Source organism: Camelus ferus, chromosome 24, assembly GCF_009834535.1.
Source record: "Camelus ferus isolate YT-003-E chromosome 24, BCGSAC_Cfer_1.0, whole genome shotgun sequence".
Lineage (NCBI taxonomy): Eukaryota > Metazoa > Chordata > Mammalia > Artiodactyla > Camelidae > Camelus > Camelus ferus.
Window position 1 is genome coordinate 4,521,678 of NC_045719.1, and position 19,893 is coordinate 4,541,570.

Here is a 19,893-nt window from a genome sequence, read left to right on the forward strand (position 1 = left end):
ACCCATAAAATTATTGCTCTGACCAAAAGTATAACTGTAACAAGATTGTGGAAGAGACTTGAGAATAAGAAAAAAAAAAAAAGAAAGAAAGTAATAATTCCCTCACATTGCACTTTATGGGGTTGGATACAGACGAAAGCGAGTGCCGGCTCTCGTAGACGCAACAGAGCAAGCGTTGTGTTCACAGACAGAGTCACGTAACGGTGCTGTCCCGCCTTCTGTGTTCATTGCCTCTGAACATCGCCCTAGCCTCCCCCTCAAAAAAAACTCTTTTTTTTTTTGTATATAATATATTTTTATTGAAGGACAGTCAGTTTACACTGTTGTGTCAATTTCTGGTGGGCAGCACAATGCTTCAGTCATACATGAGCATACATATATTCGTTTTCATATTCTTTTTCACCATAAGTTACTACAAAATATTGAATATAGTTCTCTGTGCTGTACAGTATGAACTTGTTTATCTGTTTCATATATAGTAGATCATATCTGCAAATCTTGAACTCCCGATTTATCCCTTCCTACCTCCTTCCCCGCTGGTAACCATAAGTTTGTTTTCTATGTCTGTGAGTCTGCAAAACTCTCTTTTTCTTCCAGTTTTATTGAGGTATAACTGACATACAGCACTGTAGAAGTTTAAGGTGGACAGAGTAATGACATGACTCACACACAGCATGAAACAATGACCACAGGAAGTTTCGAGAACATCCGTTATCTCATAGAGACACAAAACTAAAGAAAAAGAAAAAAATGTGTCCTCCTTGGAGTGAGAACTCTTAGGATCTACTCTCTTCACGTTCATGTGTGACATACACCTGTGTTAATTATTTTAGTTTATCGTGTGGTGCATTACTTATTTCATAACTTGAAGTTTGTACTTTTTGACCACTTTCATTTCATTCCCCCCTCGTGTCACCGCCACCGCTGGTAACCACAGATCTGATCTCTGTTTCTGTGAGCGTGTTTGTTTTTGAAGTAGAATTGACCTCCAACACTGCGTTTGTCCCTGGGCCACAGTGTAGCGACCTGATATTTCTATGTATCACAGAATGGTCACCACAGAAGCCTAGTTATCGTCTGTCACCCCGCAGACGTTACATAGTGATTAACAATATTCCTCCTGCTGCACATTTCATCCCCGTGACTCATTTATTTTGTAACCAGACGTTTCTACCTCTTAATCCCCAAACTCTCCTAATAGCTAGCCAAAAGCCAGCTTTTTGTGGGGCTGTCCTTTTACACGGAGCACACAGCAGGTGTTCAGTAAATAGAATTAGTTCTAGTGACTTGATTTATTAGCACTGTGAACTAGAACGGAAATGAGAGCACATCTGTTCATGTATGTTTGAAATGTGTTTTCAAACTGAAAATGTTTAAGTGGCTGAGTTCATCAGAGAGATATCAGATATCAGAAATATCAGGTATCAGAGTGATCTCTGTCTTTCTGAACCCTCTCCTGGTAACTTCAGCAAGGGTTTCAATTTCCCTTAACACCAGATAGTTGGAGCGCTGTCAATACTCAGCTGAAAACACTCAGCTCCGTCCTGGACCCATTCTTCTGCTGATGGTCCGACAGTCTCCTGGTGGTAGCGACAAGCTGAACTTGTCCGCCTGGGGTTGCTTGCAGGGGAGAGTTATGGTATGGTTCTTCCCTACTTTGTGTTGACTCCTCTCTGTTCATAAGGAAACACAGTGAATTCAGAAATTTGCTTGCTTTTTGGCATTGACCTGCTGAAGTATCAGTTTGTCCATAATGCGAAAAGCCAGCATCAGAGACAAACGAGGTCGATGACCTCTGAACTGTCTTGCAGCCTCGGAGTTTTCAATTGCGCTCACGCGGCGGGGGAGAAGCCGGGCTTCGGTACCCCTGTGCCCTTTGGAACAGGTGGAGCAATGTTACTGAGAGCGTCCTCCCTTTTTTTTTTGAGCCCACGGTCTTTTTTTTAAACGTTTACCTCTCCCCCCATAAGGAATGCCCCGCAGATCTCATACTTTGGTAAGTTTCAGCACTCCTTGTCTGAGTTATTTTTCAAAGCAGAAGATAAGCAGTGATCAAACAGGGGGTTAGTGGAGGTTGTGCATTTGTAAGAGCACGGAAATGCTTATTTTTTTTCAGCCTCTGGCTCTTCTCAGTCCTAGGGGTGAAAAGATTAGATCAACAAAAGGCAGAGACCTCCTTTCTGAATATAGGCATTCCCCATTTTACAGATGAATCCTTTTTCCAAAAGTGCACGTCAGTATTTGTTGGGAATTTTGAATTCTTTGCCCTGAGAGAAGAAGTTGAAAATTATGGGTGGTTTCCAGGCTGGTCCAGACAACATTACTCAGTGTATGTCATGAACAAATTTTGGAAATACTAGGACCGGCGGTGGGACTGCAGAACAGGAAGCCAATCACGTGGGTAGCCTGCAGCGAAAATCTTTGAACGCGCATACGCATAAAGCACCCCTTCCCAAATCTCACGTCCATCTTCTTGAGCCACTTCTCTGGGCTCTGGTGTCCACATACAATCCTGAGTCACACTTTTATGCTTATAGTTGGGCTTTCTTCCCAAAATCTATTCCTTGTTCCAAATTTATTAGTTCCTCTCTTTCTCAAATAAAACTACCATTTTCTTAGTTCTGCTTATCTAACCTGGTGATAGGAGAAAGCAATCTGATTGAATGAAATCATATTTTTGTGTGTGTGCAAGGGATTAATAACCCCATAATCTTTCTATGCTATTTGCATTAAAAAGCAGAAAGTCTTGTAACTCAAATACAAGTTGTCGCATTTACTTCAATTTGATTTTCACTTATTTGTTTTTACAAGCAAGGTAGTGATGTGGGCCATGAGAATAAAAGTGTGAATAAAATATGACCCTTATCATCGTATAGGGAGACAAGTATATAAATGCCAATAAATGTGATATAGAAAGTGATGATGAATTTCAAAAGAGGCTCTTATGCAAATATTGAATTTTTATGCATTGCTAGAGAAGCAGATAAAGTGATAACAATAATATTTAAAATAATTTTGATTGTCTTGTAAAGATGTGCACATTTTCCAACATAGTAATTCTGCATATAATTGTATACTATTGAGAAACAGTCACACATGTGCACTGAGAAATGTTTCCAAAATATCCATAATAGCACTAAATTGGAAACGTCACAAATGTCTGTGGATGGGAAAATGGATTAAAAAATTATGGCATATTCACAAAAGGAGATATTATACAAGCCACAAAAATGAATGGAATGTTTAGCTCTAACCAGCCACAAGGATGAATCATAATAATGATGATGCAAAAAACTTGCAAAGATTGAATGATTGAACATGACTTTTATAAAGCTCAAAACCATGCAACATTTAGTGATATTCTTTAGGAAAACCCATGTTGTGGGGAGGGAGGAGGACTGAATGGCAGAGGCAACGACATTGACAATATTCTCACCTCATTATTAAGTTAGGCGACAGGTTTGCCGGTGTTTGTTTTATTATTAACGCTTCATGACTTGCTTGTGTGTATTTACATGTATGAAATTATTGCATGATAAAAATGTTTTATGTGTACTTTTTAAGTGATCGCCCCAGTTTTGGGGAAACACCGGAGAGGGGACACAATTCTGACAGAAAGACTGGGAAGGTTTCCCGGGGTCGGGGGTGCTATGTTCACCCTGGATTTGAAGGAAACGTAGGGCTCTGGGGGTCAGACAGATGCTGAATGGTGGGAAGTGGGGAGAGAGAGTGAGGCAGACAGGTACCTGGTGGGCTGGAGATGGGGAACTCGGGTGGGCTTGTGGGAGCCGGAGGCGTAAGAGCTGCAGCTGGGAGAGGGGAGGAGTGGTTCCATGCAAGGCACCGGGCGACCCTGATGCCAGGAAGCCCCCTCAAGAACCCATGAGATTCCCAAGGAAACGAAAGGAAAAGAAGCCACAGGTGACAGCAGGGGGAGGGCAAGGAAAGACGATCAGGAGGACCACTCAAAGGTGGTCTTGAGCTCCTGGGATAAACCAGGGGGCACAGAGCTAGGACATCCAGGCAGGAGCTGGTTTCAGACCCATGGAGGGAAGGATTCCATAGCCCAGAAAAGGATGGTCCTTGACAAGAGGGAGTAAGGAGGTAAATGATCAACAAATGTTAAAGCTGAAGGAGTTTACAGACGCCACATCGATCGAGGTACCACATCCGATGTCAGACATCAGAGAGGGGGGTTTCAACCAAATCATCGCAGGGACAGAGGATTAAGTTTTTAATCCATTCATCAATTATGGGCATCCATCTTGGCTGTGTATACATTCGCTCCCTTTCTGTGTCTCTCTCTGTTACGTGGTTACCCCAAAGTTGAGCGTCTCTTGGATGGCCAGTTGTGATAGGAAGACAAAAGGCGAGAAACCAAGTAAAGGAACTGCCATGTACTGAGCACCTACTGTGCTCCAAGTATTCCGATCAAAGGGCTGGAAATGCCTTTATTTCTGGCGTTGACCACACCTCTGTGCTCAGTGTTATGGAGAGAGCAAAATCAAAGCTTGCACAGGGTAAGTGACTCACCCAACCAAAGTCAATTCAAAAACACAGACTATCTCTGTGAAATCATACTCTGTCTCTCCTTGATTCACACCCCTCAAAAAAATGAAAAACAAAAGACGCTGCACCTTTAAAGAAAAGTTTCAGTTGGTTCCACTGAGAAGTTTGCATCCACGCATTTTTTCGCTCAGGTGTCTTTGGCACCTCTAAAGGTCTGCCCTCCCCCCGTGACGTTTCACCACCTCAGTCCGGATGGAAGGTTCTGGCACCTTGTCAGTTGCTTCTTTGAAGGTACAGGCTGTCCCCGCAGTTAAGCTGTTCCAGCAGGCATCCCTGGAGAATGTACTTTGATAAAATTTTTTGCTATGACCAGCCTTGTGGCCTGGCCACTTTCCACTGTCCCCTGCACGCACATTCCCTTACCTTGACGGGCCTTCAGTTTATCTCCTCGTGCTGATGTTACTCACATACAATTATTTTCTTGTTATTAAAATCATAATCACGCTTTCAGCTGCTATTTATTCCCAGAAACTGCATATTAAGATAATTATTTTTATCTTGCCAATGCTAAAGTTACAACTCATACATTTTATAGTCATGGTGCAGGAATCTTAACCCCAGAGCTGCCTGCCTCGAGCTTCTCGGTGAAGAGAGAAGCAAGATTTTTCTCCCTGAGAGAGAGGGGAACGCAGGAGGGACTTGGGGATGGATAAACTTCTGAGGGGGCAGGTACCAGAGAGCCAACGAGGGTGAGCAGGAAGGGTTTGCAGGCAGCACAGGAAGGCCTCCCCGAAGTTAGAAAGAGCCATCTTTCCCAGAAGCTCCGTCTCCTCCCGCCCCCACGGGGCATCCTCAGAGCTCTGACCCTGATTTTGGCTCCACTGGAAGATAGAGTCCTCTGTTACATTTCCCAGTTCCAAATTAGCCATAACATGGGTTTTAAGAGGCAAGCACCATGCAGATGCTGCACCAACCGTGTAGGGGAAGATGTTCTTTTTGAAAGCAGTCCTGAGATTCACTACAGGGCGGAAGAGCTTTATGATGGAACATTAGGAACTCATTTTTTAAATAATGAATCATTACAGGGTGGAACAGTTAGTTGAACAATGAATAATTCTCTACAACTATCACATACAGGGAAAGAGCCAGGGGCTGTAGCCTCCTGCGTGTATGGAGTAGCCCGACCCCGCTCTCAGGTGAGGACCCCGCACGTGGCCAGTGGGGGCTGCAGGAGCAGCCCCCTTCTCTTATCATTTGCCCTCCTGGTTTCTGATCTAGACACCTCGGTTCTCAGACATTTCAGTCCTGCTACCTCGATATAGTCCTTAAAAATGATCACAGATCGCAAAGAGCTTGGGGTTATGTGTGGTGTATTGATGGATATGTGCTGCATTAGGAATAGTAAGTGAGAGATTTTTAAAATACTTAGTTTCAATTTGCTGAAAAGTAACCATGGAAGTCCATGCCGTGTGAACACAAATATTCTTAGGAAAGTTAACTGTTTCCAAAACAAAAATAATTTAAAGAGTGTTACTGCAAATCTCTTTAATGTCTGGCTTAAGAGAAGAGGGTGGATTCTGATGTCTGCTTCCGCTTCTGTATTAGAGACTGGGAGTGAGGTATTATGCATCGTGTAGCTTCTAGAAACTTCCCCAGTACACTCCTGAGTGCATGAGAGTGAAAAGGCAGATTCTGTCTTAGTGTGACTAGGAAAATTGTTGTGATCTCAGGGGCCTCGTAGAAGTGGCTTAGGGACTTCCTGGGGTCCTGGGCCACATTTTAAGGATGATCACTACTCTAGACTCATGGGCCTTCGTTTGGTTGGAAATAAGCCAATGTTTGACTGACGGATGACAGGAAATAAGGTTGGAGAGCGAGGCTGAGCCTGCAGCGTATCCTGTCTTACCTGGACGTTTCTCATCTGCTGGGAAGGAGCTGAGCGCTCCTGCCGAGAGGCAGACGACCGTTAGAGATATTCCAAAGCCCACTCTGGATTTAGCTTGCTTGGTGTTTCCCAGAGGTCTTTTTCAAGCATTTTTTTTAAAAGTCTCTATCATAACTGTATGAGAAAACCAGGACATCTTTCACTCTCTTTTTTCCACCCAAGAAAGCAGATGTTTAAGATCACCCAGTTCCTTTAAAGGACCACGGAACCCACCCCGATTCCCTGAGTCCACCCCCCCATGCGGGTGGTGTCCCCTCACCATGAGGCCAACCCATGTGCACAGGGCGATGGAGACTGTGGGCTGAAGGTGACTGAAAGCAGACATCTCAGCGTAGTTCTAGTATAGTGGCTCGTGTAGGCACCAGTGTATACCCTTCTCTGATTCTCTAGGAAATAAAAACAGTTGCTATTCCAGAGAGGAGCGACTGTACCCTTTGGCCAGAATCATTAAAGCTCACGTGTTCTCAACGGGAAGAAAATTCACCAGTCATCACTGGGACGAGGGGGAGCTCATTGAACCACACGCTGCCCACAACCCAAGGCAGTCAGCTTTTTAAGGAGCCATGTCTAAAATGGATTATAATTTATACTCTTGGAAAATGCATAATTAGAATTATTTTTGTCAAATGCTTGTTTGAATGTACAAATAATATTACTAGGTTTTCTGATTATGACTTTGAGTTAGCCCAAGTCTTTGCAACAGTCGCAGACTCCCTTCCCCCATTCTAGTCCAGACTTGCTTTAATCATTTTTATGTTCCTGTAGGTCCATTCAGCTCTTTCATAGACTCTTTCTGGAAACATCTATCACCTGTTCCAATGTGGTTTGCATGCGTTTTCTCCTCTTTGCGACTGCTAAATGGAAGTGTTAGTGAGAGGTCCCTTCATACACCTCATGAATTATCTACCTTGTTTATCTATAGCGACTCTCTCCTTAACCTGCCATGTCTTGGCAATGGGGACGTTTCTAGAAAGGGGAGAACTCATTATCAATCTCAGAAGAGGAGTGAGCTGACGTCAGCTGCCGAGTTATTCCTAATCTATGTTTCCTTCTTCTTCCTCACCTTCCTGCCTTGCTGCTGCTTGGAACGTGACTGGTGACCTGCCCGTCATCTGGGAAAACGTTATCATCTCTGGGCGTGCGGCACGGATGATGTGGGTGAGTCCTGAAATTAACGTTTAAGCTGTTGATTTCTCTCTTTGTCTGAGGAAGAAGAAAACTGCCAAATGAAATTGTTTGATGGGAAAATATCTTCCGGATCCTCGTGGCCACTTGCGGGCACCCCACATGCCTTCAGTTAGAGTTAATCTTCCTGCATTAGAGAGGGAGAAATTCTGAGGTGTGCTCTTGGGAGCACCCACATTCAAATAAAACAAAGATGAATCGTGGTCAATGACTAGAGCTAATGTTTAAATTTTTGCTGTTGGTTTTCTTTTCTTTTTTTGAAGAAGAGGGTTTATGTGAGTTTGAAGAATAGTTTTTTTTTTTTTTTATAACAAAACCATTCGTAAATATCCCACATAGTTTGAAATGGAATTTTCAAAGGCTCTTGTTCAGTTGTTTCTGTAAATCACACTTCTCAAATATTCATAGTTACCATTCGTGGCAGATAGAACCGTGCTTGTTTTGTGATGCCGGCATTGTTCCTAGTATAAACATGTTGGAAACGGTCCATTGCTGATTGTATGTATATTAAATGAGCCAGGAATCTTGACATGAAAACTCCCCCTTTAATAGGTCCTTAGGAGATGGTTTCAAAACTCAAGGTAGCAAAACTGTTAAATAGCAAACTCTAACTTTGCTTTCCCAGAAGAGAGGTAAGGCGGGGTAGGGGGTAATAGCTCGTTGGTAGAGCACATGCTTAGCAAGCATGAGGTCCTGGGTTCAATCCCTAGTACATCCACTAAAAAAAAAGAGAGAGAGAGAGAGATAAGGATGTACTGGGCACTCAACTATTCTGCACACAGGACCGGGCAGCAGAGAGAGGATTTGCATCTGCTGGTGGATTTCTTGCTATGGAATGGAGACTAGACAGGCAGGTTTTGAATTTAAAAAAAAAAATAGATTTTTAAATCTGTTTCTTTCTAGTTATCAAGCATGTAGGGAGCATCTTCCCCAAAAAACCCCAAAACAAAACAACAAACCGTTGATTAGCATGATACTATAAAAGTGGTTGGTCCAAAGGCACCTCTGTATTTTGAAAAGTACTTGGCGCGGCTGATGCCTGGGAAGAAGGAACCTGCTGAGGTGTACCTCCCCGGGAAAATCACGGTCTTGGTCATCAGTTCCACTTTCATCCCAAGTCTCCCTCTAAATAAATTTCACACTGCCGTGTCACTGCCTGAGCTGGTGGAGGTGGCAGGATGTCACTTGCTGGGAGCAAACACATTCATTCCTGCAATCTAGTATTTCTGGAATTTCTAAAATGATGTTGCGTGATAGCATGAAGTCTGGCATGGAGGTCTGTAAGACTTTCTGTCCTGGTGTAAGCAGTTTGGGGGTCTTTCTTTTTGACGATGTCGTGACCCATAAGTGGCCTTAGGAGGCTGTGCCATGTGAGTGTGATCTGTTGAGCAGTGAGTGGTTGATTTGACACAGTCATCACCTAATCAGCTGTTTTGCCTTTGGGTTACGTTACGATTCCTCGGTTCCGCATCTAAAATCTCCTTTCGGGGGATTCACACCGTGCCTTTCCCTCTGTGTGTGTCTCTGGGTCTTTCCATTGCCCTCCTTCTCATGAGCGATAACCACCTGGAGAATCATCCTTAAAATCTCACCTTCTCTTCCAGGAATAATCAGTAGCCAGAACCTACTTCTTTTAAACTGATCACAAGCCAAATAGGGCGAATTCTCCCTGTGTCTGGGACCTAGAAAGCCTTCCTCTGAAGATAACACTTTATCTGTGAGGTGCTCAGGAAATCTCCAGAAATCTCTGGTCCTAAAAGCAGCAAAGTACAAGCCAGGGTGTCTGACTGTTGTTTCCCATCCGACTCTGTTGTAGGGTGTTGGCCTCCCCTGCTTCCCTTTTCCCTTCACTGTTACTGCCCCGTTCTAGTCTGTTAAGGAATCTCTTGACTTAATGGGCCCTTTGGTTTTTTTTTAATTTGCTTTTGTTCCATTGATAAGGATAGGCTGGCTCTGCAGCCTAGTTATTGGTTTGGTCAATATGGAATCATTCTCTTAAAAAAAAAAAAGCAAATGGGTTTGTCACTCGGACACGATGCTGTGATGGACACGATCATGTGTCATCATCACCCTCATCACTTCCTCCTTCCCGGGCGCTGGGGGACGGGCTGCCCAGGCATCTCATTTAATTTCCATAACAACCTCATGACACAGGGACTTTCTGTCATCCAGTTTTATGGATGAGTAAACTGAGGGACAGCTTCACCTGAAGACCATGGGGTCCAAGTCATAAAATGTTTTCATTTAGACACCTTTTCCTTGAACCATTTTGATATACTCTTTGACTCCTCTGTACCTTCAAAGGCAGGATTTTGGTGCCTCTCAGACAATACTTTGTCACCTACAACTAAATTTGTCTCTTACCTGGCAGTTACGCAAAGCGTTCTCATCAGTCAGGGCAGGGGTGGGGGGCAGGAGTGATTAGAGTAAAAGATGTGTTAATTAGTAGGGCGCTTGGCTCTACGGACGTGAATTTCTGTTTCTAGAGGAGTTGATATCTTTGTATCTGGCAGTATGATCATATGTTAATAGAACTAACGGTAGTTTTGCAGGGGAAAAAAATCCAACAGAAGCCAACATGTTTCCAAATTCATATCAACCCTGGTTCCTACAGATTCCACTTAGATTTTCGACTTGTTTTTGAGAGATCCTGCATTGCCAAATCTAATCACGTGCACTTCTCTAATAGCTAATTTTCTGCTGTATTAGTCAGAGTCATAAGGCCCTTCTCAAAATAAGAGAGACCGGAAAAGCAGAGAGTTACCTTGGTCAGCTAGTCGCCCTGCTTGAATCTCCCGAGGTTCTCCGTTGACAAGTGTCAGCGTTGATGGAGCCCAGCTATGGACGCTCTGGGCCAGGATGCTGGGATTGCCTTGCCCAGAGTGTGCAGCTCCTCATCGCATCTCACCTGGGTTTTCCAACACTGTGCCAAACCCTTCTTTCCATCTTCATGCCATCCTCCATCTGGCGCCAGGGAGACATACCCACGCTGTGAACCTGGCCGTGCCTGTCTCTTGCTTCCAACGCCCCAGCGGTTCCGTCTTGCTTGCAGGAGGGCTTCTCCACCGCAGCACGGCAGCGCCCCGCTGAGCGCTGATCACCTGCCTAGGTGTCGCAGTGAGGGGCTGCTAATTATAAATCCGAGCATTAAAATTTTAAAAGTATTTACTTTTTTAAGTAAAATAGACTGGATTCAGGTTTACCTCTATAGTGTTATTGTTTGTACTCACTTTTATTCCGTATTATTTCTTGTGTGTGTAATACAGATAAATAGATCAATCGATAGATCATCGATCCATCAATAGATTATCTATAGATCAACAGACAGAGAGAGGAGGAGGTTCTGCCTGGCTGTGCTCTGGGGCTTGTGTAACACCATCAGCCATCTTACCTCATCACCTAATGGCTCCTGGTGGACAGCTAATAATTCTGTTTACCAAGAGTTTCTGCAGGGCTTGCGAGTTGTGATTTTGTTTGCATTAACTTTGTCTCTGTAATGTTACTCATGGATAATTTCTAGGTGAGAAGGAAGGCAAGGATAGGCAAAGAGACCTCCAACACTGTGTTGCACTGAATGATGCTGTGGACATTCTGATCCATAATGACAACGATGTATGATGACCAAATAAACATCGCAGGATCAGTGATGCTAAGGAGTAAAACTTGCAAGAAGTTAAGTCATATACATAAAAGTTAAAATCTATACAGGGCATTTGTTTCAATAGCAATAAATAACATAGTCACTCTTCAATGGCCCATGCTTATTTACTTGTTTAGTACTACCCATGTAATAGAGGGTGTGGAAAAAAAAAAAGACAAGGTTCTTTTCAAAGGAAAACAAGATACTTTGGAAAATCTTACGTGCCGAAGTTTTTCTTCTAAAGACTGATTCTGTGTACAGTAGACGATGCCATTACTCACACGTTTGTATGATGGTGTTCTCCATCCCACTGTCATCCTTCTGAAGTGTCTGCACTGCTTTGCGCTGTTTATTCTGCAGTCATTTTGGGAGAGGGGAGAAGCTGGGAAACCTGGAAGTGTTGGTTGCATGAAAAGCCACGTGTCTTGTGTCTCGGTCTAAATGAAGGTCAAGAACAAAGCTCATTAGGATGACCCGCAAGTTTTCACCATCTACCAAATGTGTCCGCCGCTTTGCTTTGGGCCCGTTCTTGTGTCACTTGTCACCCCTGCTATGTCCGGTGTGTCCTGCCTTTAGCATCCGAGGAGCTCCCATGTATCCATTATTTTTTTCATTTTCTTCCTCCTGCTTCAATTTCCTTACCTTGTCCTTATCTCGTGACTCCCGCTTGTCTTTTACACACGGCTCCTGCAAGAATTTTGCCCCAATAGGCATCCTCTCCTCCCACCCCCCTGGGTGTGAGACTCCACTGGACTCTTAGAGCACCCGCACGGGCCTCCCTCCTGCGTCTTAGCGTGTCGGAAGGGAGTGCTGGATTTACCTGTACGTGCCCCCTATTGTTACATCAAATCGGAAAGAACTGGCACTTCATCCTTTAACAAGTCTTTATGCCTAACCCCTAATGTCTGGAGGCTGTCACAGGTTGTGTTTCTTGTTTGTTTGTTTTTGTTTTTGTTTTTTTTTTTTTTGGAGGGAGGCAATTAGGTTTATTTATTATTATTTATTTATTTTTAGAGGAGGTACTGGGGATTGAACCCAGGACCTTGTGCATGCTAAGCATGTGCTCTACCACTTGAACTATATTTCCCCCCCAGGTTGTAGTTCTTGAAGATAGACTGTGAAATGGACTTTGCTGGCCAAGGTGTTTGTTAGCAAGAGCTCCTGGGACCAAAGCCAAGGGGGAACATAGGACAGGGCAGAGGGAGATGTGGGGGTGGGGCTGTGATCCCTGGAAGGGCCCCAAACCACCCTAGGGAGCCCTGGAGCTGGGGTGACCTCCAGGTTGTTTCCAGCTAGAGCCGGAAGGCCCCAGCACTTCTTCCCCCTCATAGACTGGTCCCGTGGGATGCAGGCTGCCCCTGGAGGGGGCGTGACGTGGGCAAGGCAGCTGTCTTCAGTGGAGGCAACCCCACAAAGGACTGATAGCTGAGGGCTGCCTCTTGGCAACCCTTCTAGAAGCAGGAGGAGTATAAATCCTTCACTCTTATAAGAGGACCTGGGCAGGATATCGTAGTGTCCACTGTAAAGACACAGAACTTTTTTGTGAAATTAATGGAAGACAAGCAAAATGTCTGTCAATTTGGGAAATGGGGCATAAGAGGAGGAAATGAAACACGTGGGCCATTTCTATCTGCTCTATTAATAGAAATGGTTTTAATAAAATGGATTTTTCTCTGAATCAGGAGAGGTGATTTTTTTAAAAGACCCTTTAAGCTTTAAGCCTTGCAGCACTAAAAGCAGCAAATGCATTGTTTGTAACTATTCCAAATATTTAAACTTCTGCTACTCATTCTGTAAACATTTGTGGACTCCCTGAAAGACACGCAGCACCAGAGTAGCTGGTGTGGGACCTGAAAACAAACTGTTTAAAGAAAAAATCAAATATCAAGGAGATTTCAAGCCACTGGTGGGTAACAACATCTGGACAATGGGTCATAATTCAGAGCGAAAGAAACTTTGGAACAAGATGTCACATGAGCTGAGCTTTGACCCTCCAGAGACCTGAGTTTGACTAACAGGAAATGTTAGCTTTTACTTTTCTACCTGAAATAAGATCTCATTCAACTTTTATAGCTTCTGCAACCAATGACCTCTATGTATTGAAAGGAGGGGCATGCTTACCAAAACCTATGGTGGCCAATGAAATCAGAATCCTAACTGCTTCTTCTCTATTCCATTCCCAAAGTCTGTGTGAGTGTGTGTGTGTGTGTGTATATGTGTGTGTGTATATATATATATATATTTTTTTTTTTAATTGAAGTATAGTCAGCTTACAACGTTGTGTCGGTTTCTGGTGTGCAGCATAGTGCTTCAGTCATACGTCAACACACCCATATTTGATTTCATATTCTTCTTCACCGTAAGTTAATATTCCCAGGCTCTGAAAATGAGATAATGCTTGTACTTCTCAGGCTTGGTTCCTGTAGGGAAGAAACGTCCCCAAACATGGGACTGGATTTCAATTCCAGGGCTGGGCCTGTGGTCGCCTATAGGCCTTGCTCTGTAATGTTGTCCTATAATCACCTCCCTGGTGCCCTGTGAGCCCCTGACCCCGCCGGTGACGGAGCCCTGTGCAGGATGGATGTTGTGTGTGCCTCAGCTCGTTTTCACTGTGTTTAAAAGACAGTGCCTTTATTATTTTTTTAATTGGAGTTTAGTTGATTTACAGTGTTTGTTAGATTCTGGTGTACAGCATAGTGGTTCAGTTTTTTATAAATATATATACAGTCTTTCAGTTTTATATATATTTTTATATACATACTTATATATATATATATATTCTTTTCCACTATAGGTTATTATGTACACTGAATGTAGCTCCCTGTGCTATGCCGCAGGACCCTGTTGTTTATCTATTTTATATATAGTAGTTTGTATCTGCTAATCCCAAACTCCCAATTTATCCCTTCCTCCCACCCTTTCCCCGCTGGTAACCATAAGTTTGTTTTCTATGTCTGTGAGTCTGTTTCTGTTTCGTGAGTGAGTTCATTTGTATCTTTTTTTTTTTTTAGATTCCACATGTAAGTGGTATCATATGACATTTGTCTTTCTCTGACTTACTTCACTTAGTGTGGTAATCTTATCTAGGTCCATCCATGTTGCTACAAATGGCATGATTTCATTCTTACTGTGGCTGAGTAGTACTCTGTTGTATAAATACACCACAGCTTCTTCATCCAGGCATCTGTCAGTGGACATTTAGGCTGTTTCCATGTCTTGGCTCTTGCAAACAGTGCTGCTATGAACGTTGGGGTGCGTGTGTCTTTTCGAATTAGAGTTCCCTCTGGATATATGCCCAGGAGTGGGATTGCTGGATCATATCGTAAGTTTATTTTTAATTTCTTAAGGAATCTCCAAACTGTTTTCCATAGTGGCTGCACCAAACTACATTCCCACCAACGGTGTAGGAGGGCACTCCTTAAAGTGAGTGCCTTTATTCACCTCCCTTTCACTTAAGCAGGACTTCCCCTTCCTTTTAATGGCTTCTGTGTACGTGCAGTTCCTTTGTTTTCCCTGCCTTATCTTTAGTTGCTAAAATGATGACAGTGCTGATGAATAAGACATTATCTCTCTCTCTCAAAGATTTAGTAAAAAGGGGCAAAAACCGAAGTACACCGAATTACAATAGCAAAGTTCTAAATTCTGCTTAGGAGGCAGTGTGGATGGTAAGGAAGTGGTTAAACATTACTCTGCTTAGAAAGAAACTGTCCTCAAGACCAATCGGGAGCGTCAGCAAAATGAGAAACAATTGATTCATCAGGTGCTTCCCTCCTCGGCGTGTAGAGAATGAGAGTATTAACTTGGCAAACTTATCTACCGTCTGCTTTAGTCCACAGCTTTCTCCACCAACCATTTTTCCCCCTGTCGGCCCCAAAGTCCCATATTTAAAGATTTTAAACCGTCGGTTAGCCATTCTCCTCCTCCAGCTCTTCTTCAGCTGTTACCCAGGAGGTAAAGAGAGGAGGTTGAAGGGCTGTAAATCTGTCCAGTCTGTATGATCCTTCCTGTTGGATTTAGCGTCACCTGCTTTGTATCAGTCACGCCAGAGGTGGGTGCAAGGTTCTGGGCCACCTCTATCTTCTAAGGAACAATTAAAATATAAGCTTTACATTGTAAGACTATTATCATAGTATTAGTACCGGCTACAAGACGGGCAGGAGGGTTGGGGGAGGTGCAGTGTTTGGGTTAGTATGTGTTTTCTGAGCCACTTCCCACCACTTGAAAACCTAATTGGAAAATTCCATTAAATTTTATAGCAGAAGGACAGAGAGCTTTGCCATCAACCTGAAAACTTGGTATGAAAATATAAATTTTAATGATCCATTTTACATGAAAACTGTCGATTTTAAAGGTATTGAAAAAGGCTATCTATTTAATATAGTTTGTCTAATTCATCAAGTCTTTATTTTATCCAATAAATGCTTGGAGGACCCAAAGCTCAGATAATTTTTCTTCTTTTTAAAAGCTCACCTCTGTCATCGAAGAAGATGACCCACTCTGCGTGCATTTCTTCTTTACTGTGATTAGTTTTGCTTCGATAAATCATTTATAGTTGCAGAAGCATTTGAATTTAGCAAACAGCTTGCAGAGGGAAAATCAGCTTGCCTCTGGAGAACGTGAGGCAAACATCAAAGCACGTGGTGTTCTGATGTTCATACTGTTTGGTTTAACAGGTATAAATCCCAGTCGTGTTTCATGCTGTATACTTGGGGCTAGTGGTAAGTGTCCTCCTGCCTATCTGACCCTGATTGAACCTGTTTCTTGGACTTTCTGGGGAAGAATTTACGTGAGGTCAATGATTTGTACTTGTTCAAAGGTTACTCTGCTACATAATTCAACTGTCAGCAGAACTCGGTCTTGCCTGGCCCATGATTTTGTATAGATCTGGGGGAAAAAAATTAAAAAGATTCCAGCACATTTTATTGCCTAGGACACTGACAGATTCGCATCGGCTATGTCAGCACGAGCGTTGGGGAATCGGGCAAGGGTTCTGCTCGCTGCTGGGCTGAACTTTGTATTTCAAGCACGTTGGGCTGGAAAGACAGCCCAGAGATAGCGCGGAGGGGAGCTGACCTCGCAGCGGTGCGGGGAGATAGCTGGGCGATGGTGCTGTTTTTATCAGACAGCAGTGAGTGATCACTAAGTTTGCCGGGTTATCTTGGAAGCCTTATCTCTTCCAGCTCGGGTCCACTGAGAGGCTGGAGAGTAGTGAGAGCCTATTTTTAACAGCAAGTTCTACAGACCCATAATTGAACAGGTTTTTTGGTTGTTTTTTTTTTTTTTTTTTCCGTTCAGAAGCCCCTCCCTCCCCAGACATCCCGAAATGTCTAATCAGGCCTTTCAATATTTCTGCATCACCGACAACTTAGAGGTTTGAATGCATTGGGGATGTTCTGTCTTTTGCTCATGCTCTGGTGTGTTTAAGAGTCTGTTTTCAACAACAGTGTAGCTCTCATTGGAATTCAGAAGTATCTGGGTACTGTGCCCTCTTGAGACACAGAGAGCATTAACATTGCTGGAATATTTTTGCAAGTGTCCAGAAGAGATTTACCCTCCATGCCCGGGGTACCTTCTCCCCAAAGGAAATGTAATGTTTGCAACGAATTCAGGACCTCATAGCCCTTGACTCTCAGGGTCAAGATCACCCAGAACAGTTTCCAGTTGTTTCAGTTCTATTTCTGATAGATTCCCAAAGAATTCACCTTCAAGAAGGTCCTTGGAATTTTCTGAGTCCTTCTGGAATGGTAGTGCCACCGCTGGCAGTGGAGGAAGTCACTTAATTTTAGTGGCAGCTTTGCATTTAGTGTATCTCCCAAGTAAATGTTAATGGTCCTCTTCATCATCATGGTTTTTATTATTAGAAAAAGTCTTTTCTGGTGGTACTGTAGATTTTGAGGATACATTTAAAAAAAATTTTTTTAATGCAAGAGCCTTTTAGGTTTTGCTTTCAATTGTTAATTTTTTTTTTCTTTCCCTTTTAAAAATCACTCCAAATCTTGAACATGGGGCTCCACCTAGTGTAAGTTTTAGGGTAGGAAAAAATAGTATGGATCTAAGGAGAGAGTAAAAATTAGCTGAATGCACTCCTTTATGACAAGAAGGCAAAACAAAAGACAGTGATATTTCACAAAACTCTTTTATGGTTCCAACAGCTTCAAGGAATTTAGGGACATAGAAACATTCTTTTTCATTCCTTCATTTGCCACAAATTCTTACTTTTATACCTTTTTCAAAAGGCAAAAGTACATTATAGATGTGTGTAAATACAGTTTTAGATTGCAAACATTTTCTTTGCCTGTGGTAAACGGATTTAAATCCAATTTTCCGGTAGTGTAACAAGACAAGAATCTTAAATGAAACAGATTGGATGTCTTCACTGTAAACTTTGAGTTACTGCTTGAAATTGCTTTTTTTTTTTTTAATAAATAGGGACTTAAAGTTTAGACTAACATTTTTATTTAATATTTTCCATGATGTCATCTAATTACATTTTGAAAATGTTTATATTGCATCCAGCTTTAAGATTTAGATTTTTTTCCCCTTAGCAGCCACTAAGTGTCAATAATGTTATTTTTTACAACTTAAAAATTGTCACTGTAGTGTAGTATTCAATTTCTTTGAATTTTGTTCTCCGAGAGGGGAATTTCCAGTGCTTGTATCTGTTGCCAGTGAGTTCTAAGAACAGAATGTGTGTACGTCCCAAAAGGACTAAATCCTACACGGAAGTGATGCATACAGGAAAATGACCTGACTTGACTACGACATCAGCAGACGAGAAATGCAGAGCGCCGAGAAATTCACCTGAGGGAAGTGTCCCCTCGAGCATCTGGATTTTCAGATGTGCAGCACTTGCCCTAGAGCTGAGCTGCCGCGGGTCCCGGGGGAGTGAAACTTGCCGTGTGCCGCCTGCATGACGGCTGTTGTGTATACAGCATGCCTGTGCTCTTCCTAACACCTGTGAACTAGGCACTCGGGTCTCTTACAGACAAGGAAACTGAGGCTCAGAGAAATCAAATACCTTAACTAGATGTGGCAGGATTTGAACTCAAGTCTGTCTCTCCACATTAAGTGCTTTTTCCTCTACATCGTATTACTAACCTATGTAAAACTTAGACAATCCTTCTTGACACTGACTTTTTTTTACTTTTCCAGTTAATCCCTATGTTTTTCCTTTTTAAAAAAATTGAAATATAGTTGATTGACAATATTGTGTTAGTTTCAGATGTATGGCAAAGTGATTCAGTTATACATAGATTTTTTTCAGATTCTTTTCCATTATAGGTTAGTACAAGATACTGAATATAGTTCTCTGCTCTATATGGTAAATCCTTGTTATTTATCTATTTTGTATATAGTGGTGTGTATCTATTAATCCCATATTCCTAATTTATCCCTCCCCCCCTCTTTCCCTACTGGTAACCGGAAGTTTGTATTCTATGTCTGTGAGTCTGTTTCTGTTTTGGAAATAAGTTCACTTGTATTATTTTTTAGATTCCACGTGTAAGTGATACCGTATCATACTTCTGTTCCTCTGTCTGATTTACCTCACTCAGTGTGATAATCTCTAGGTCCACCCACTCTTTTCATTCAGGACTCACTGTGTGCTGGATTCTGAAGGAGTCAATGCTGTTGTGCCCTCCAGCAACTTTCAGTTTAACTGACGAGGCCGAGCACAAGTATGATTTCTAGGATCATGTATTGCCTTGTACACTTAGTTAAGTGCCTGGCATATGGTATAGATAACAGTGCAATAGGAATTCAGATTTCTTAAAGTGTCTTCTTTCCCCTCCCCCCGCCTGCTCCAGCAACGAGAACTTTCCTTGTGCAGAGGAGGTGGCGTAATGAATGAAAGAAGTGCTGAAGAATCATATTTCAGTTAGTTCCTTCGTCATTTTCAGCCCAGAATTTTTAGTGTCCTCGAACCCAGAGTCAGAAAATGAAGTCATGGTGGGAGGGTGTAGCTCAGTGGCAGAGCACGTGCTTAGCACGCACGGGGTCCTGGGTTCCATCCCCAGTGCCTCCGTAAAAAAAAAAAAAGAAGCAGCTCTTATATCTTATTGTTTATACAAAATATGTGCAGAACAGTAACCAATTTTTAAAAATTGATTGTTGGATTAGTTACCTTAAAGATTCAAAAAAAGCTGTAAAGATCTCCAGGATATGTGTGGGGCAGGGGGAGAGCCACATACTAGAATAAACATTAAATTTATATACAGTTTCAAGAGGGTCACAGATGCCCTACCATTCATCCCTAGTCCTCACGGACTCTGCCAAGAAGCAATGACTGAGAACATTTTCAGTAAATTGTTAAGGAAAGGAAGCATATTTCCAGGAGTTCTAAACGAGAGACTCATTCAGTACATTTCCTCCAGTTTCTCCTTGTTTGTCAGATATGATTCAAATGCTTACTGATGGGGAAGGCACTGTTTTAGGTCCCGGGCTCGGATACATCCTACCCTGTGAGCTTTCACACAATTAACTGCAAAAGCAGACAGAGCAAGTACCGAACAGGCCACCGATTCCTCCTGCCGGAAGATATTTTGGGGGCCAGTTCTCAAAAGACGTGGCACATGAGTGGCCTTGGGAGGTGAGCTGGACGGGCATTTGAAAGCCG

At 42.8% G+C, this 19,893-nt stretch overlaps 1 protein-coding gene across 1 annotated transcript in view; it reads left to right on the top strand.

The window, feature by feature from the left end:
- Window positions 1-7,555: 7,555 nt before the first annotated feature.
- Window positions 7,556-19,893, top strand: part of EPB41L3 (erythrocyte membrane protein band 4.1 like 3) — a 171,735-nt gene continuing 159,397 nt past the window's right edge. The window contains exon 1 of the mRNA XM_032467488.1: window positions 7,556-7,612. The gene's annotated coding sequence lies outside the window, so the exon portion shown is untranslated. The remainder of the gene's footprint in view (window positions 7,613-19,893) is intronic.